The sequence below is a fragment of the Phascolarctos cinereus genome, unplaced genomic scaffold, assembly GCF_003287225.1.
Source record: "Phascolarctos cinereus isolate Bilbo 61053 unplaced genomic scaffold, phaCin_HiC Scaffold_3;HRSCAF=262, whole genome shotgun sequence".
Taxonomy (NCBI): domain Eukaryota; kingdom Metazoa; phylum Chordata; class Mammalia; order Diprotodontia; family Phascolarctidae; genus Phascolarctos; species Phascolarctos cinereus.
Window position 1 is genome coordinate 89177716 of NW_027555736.1, and position 3523 is coordinate 89181238.

General features: G+C 40.2%; 1 pseudogene; it reads right to left on the reverse strand.

Moving 5' to 3' along the window:
• Positions 1 to 2033: 2033 nt before the first annotated feature.
• Positions 2034 to 2595, reverse strand: LOC110209611 (actin-related protein 3 pseudogene; annotated as a pseudogene).
• Between the last annotated feature and the right edge of the window lie 928 nt (positions 2596 to 3523).

Genomic DNA, 3523 nt, shown 5'->3' on the forward strand with positions numbered 1-3523 from the left:
AAACAAAACAAAACAAACAAATAAAACTTGGGAATTTTAATTGACTGTAAGGTAAACATGGGGCAGCTAGGTGGAGCAGTGAATAGAGTGCCAGGCCTGGAGCTAGGAAGACTTAAGTTCAAATCTGGCCTCAGACATTTATTAGCTGTGTTACTCTGGGCAAGTCACTTAATCCTATTTGCTTCAGTTTCCTCATATGTAAAATGAGCTGGAGAAGGAAATGGTAAATCACTCAATATCTTTGTCAAGAAAACCCCAAATGGAGTCACTAAGAGTTGGATAGCAACTGAAAAACAACTCAACAATAACAAATGTCAATATGAATGGATGGTGTGATGTAGCACCCACAAAAGCCAAAACAATCTGAGAAAAATAATATTGTCTGAAACAAGGCATATTATACTGTTTCTACAGTCTCCCCTGGTCAGACCATACCTGAGGTTCACTCAGAATATCTTCAGTTGTAGATATCACATTTTAGGAAGGACACTAACAAGCTGGAGTGCATCTGGAGGAAGATGGCCAAGATGGTGAATGACCTGAACACCATGCTATAGAAGAATCCACTGAAGGAACTATGGCTATTAATCCTACAGCAAAAAAGACTTTGGGGGTCAGGAGAACATACTAAATGTCTTTTTATATCTGAAGGGCTATCACATGTGAGAGAAATGATTATTTACAACCAGTGATATGGGGAGATCCAGATTTCCCCCTTTTTCTATTGTCCTCATTTCAAAAACTCAGTCTCTGAAGGTTGAGCTAACTTTCTCCTCTATCTGACCCCACCCAACCTTACAAGGAATCTCCAGTCTTAGGTGAATTCCACTCACTCAGGCTTGGGTAGAAATAGATCCTTTTGTCTAGATATCCCAAAGCTGGGGGTGGTCTGGGTATTGGGATAGTCTCTCTGCCCAAGAGTTACATGATGTCACTCTCAGCCCCCCATTGGAGTGAGCTCACTTCTCTTTGTAGTGTACACCTCTCATTAACTGTTAACCAATCAGAATTGATTGCCATCTGCTGGAACACTTCTGGCCAAGGGCATATAAACCTCAAGAAGTGGTCTTCCTTTTTGATCATCAGGAGGATGAGGAGCCCTTTTTGTCAATCATTTGCTGGCTGTGAATGATAAAATTGAGTATAATTTACCCAAAAATTTTGTGTCTTGAAATTATTTTATTTGCCACACATAGGAAATGGATTAGACTAATTCTGCTTTCTTCCAGAGAGCAAAATTAGAAATGAGTTAAAGTTATAGAGCTCAGCTTCCCTAAATTAAGTACCTAACATGTTTTTCTTTATTTATTTCTCTTTCTTCCTTCCTTCCTTCCTTCCTTCCTTCCTTCCTTCCTTCCTTCCTTCCTTCCTTCCTTCCTTCCTTCCTTCCTTCCTTCCACAGTGTAAGGTGTTGGTCTATGCCTAGTTTCTGCCATACTATTTTCCAGTTTTCCCAGCAGTTTTTGTCAAATAGTGAATTCTTATCACAGAAACCGGAGTCTTTGGGTTTATTAAATAGTAGGTTACTGTAGTCATTAACTGCTGTTCCACTGATCCACCACTCTGCTTCTTAGCCAAATAGTTCTGATGACTGCTGCTTTATAATTCAGTTTTAGATCTGGTATGGCTAGGCCACCTTCCCTTGCGTTTCTTTTCATTAATTCCCTTGGTATTCTTGACTTTTTGTTCTTCCAGATGACTTTTGTTATTATTTTTTCTAGCTCTATAAAATAATTTTTGGTAGTTTGATTGGTGTGGCCTCCTCTAGAAAATCAAGCTTGTCATGTGTAGACTGCAAAGTTCTGTGTTCAGAGAGTAGAGGAATACTTGAAGAAGGCCTTAGGGTGACAAGGAAGTCTTAGGGTATTCAGGGAAAAAAGCCCCATGTTGGACACCTTGGAATGAATGAGTAAATTAATTTAGGTAGAATTGTCATTTTTATTATATTATTTTATTATATTAGCTTGAGGATCCAATATTTTCCCAATTATATAGATCTGACTTTGTGTGAAATGTTTTGTAATTTTCAATAACTATTGAATGAAATATGTTATATCTCCCCCAACAATTGGAATATGCTTGACACAACTGCTAATCACATACCCTTCAGCCACAGAAACAATGAGTGGCACCATCTCCACTGTCTATAACTATACCAGTGCTTTCCTACCTGTTTTGTCCAGATGGAACTAAAGCAAAGACAACAGCTACAGCTATGTATAGGCTCAGAACATTAAAAGATTCAGACATAATTTTAGCAGTATATTCCCTGCTTCCTGCTGTATTTAGTGGAGATTCAGTCAAAAGAAAATAAGAACCTTCAGGTTCTGCCTTTAGGTATTTAAATCTCCATAAATCTCTACATGAAGTTCCAATCATCAACTATGCCATGACAGATTGGCTACTTTGCTGCATAACTTGGCTTTTCTATTGGTACATCCCTAATAAAGATCTAGATTATTGACACCTTTCATCACCTTCCTTTATGCTTGATCTCCTACTTTTTCAGACTCCTTGATAACAATACATGAAAAACTATGGCTCTGTATTTCCACCATATCCATGCTTTGTATGTCTGGTGCCCCTTGGGTCCATGCCGGATGTGGGGAGGATAGGGGCCACAAAGCTGGGGCTATCTAGCCATCTGAAGCCAGGCTGACCTCATGCTCCCAGGAGACAGAGAGGAAGTTGAATGAGGGGCAACTATGAGTAAGCAGGCAAGCAAGAAGAGAGGGAGGACAGCAGCCTCATCCACTTCTTTAGCCTTTTCTTGGGTGAGCGTCCAACAGTTTTCTCCACCTGCTCATTAGAAAGTCCAACTAATTTTCCTATGGGCAACATAGGTTGCAGTGAATAATCCTGATTGGGCCTCCTCCATTCTCTGGGGCTGTTTTGCAAACAGGCACTTTGCCAAGTCTCTCAATTACCTTGCATAGGTTAGCTTTCCATCGGTCAGCCAACTTGTAATTCTCCCGATAGATAAAAGCAGTCTTCTCCTTGTCCTCTTTAGACATGGAAGTCTGGTAGCATCCTCTAGACAACTGAAAACCACTGGCTGCCTACCAGACAATCCAGGGCATCTTGCACCCATGGCATAGTGCACTAATCCACTTTAGTCTCTAAGTTCAAAATATGGTAATGAACACATATATGTATCTTTCCATTTTCCTTAGGCACTGCCTCTATGTGTGATATATAAGGGCTACTAGATTCTGAGATGATGCCATTAACCAGCATTTCTTTGAGATGGTTTCTGAAGTCTTCCATCATAGAATCTTCCTATATCTTTCTCCAAATGGTCTGGAATTGGTGAGCTAGATTTTATTTGTTTCTTTCTCAATTCCAGCCTCAACATATCCTTCTGCTCTTGTGGTATTAGGGACTCTCCAAAGTCAGCTACCTCAGGATCTAGTACAGAAGGTGGACAGATGAGGTTCCTGTGGTGTTTACTGGAAACTCTTGCCTCCTCACAGTATGCACAGATGGTCAAAGTGTGAAGGTATTGGGTCCCATGCACTGGGAA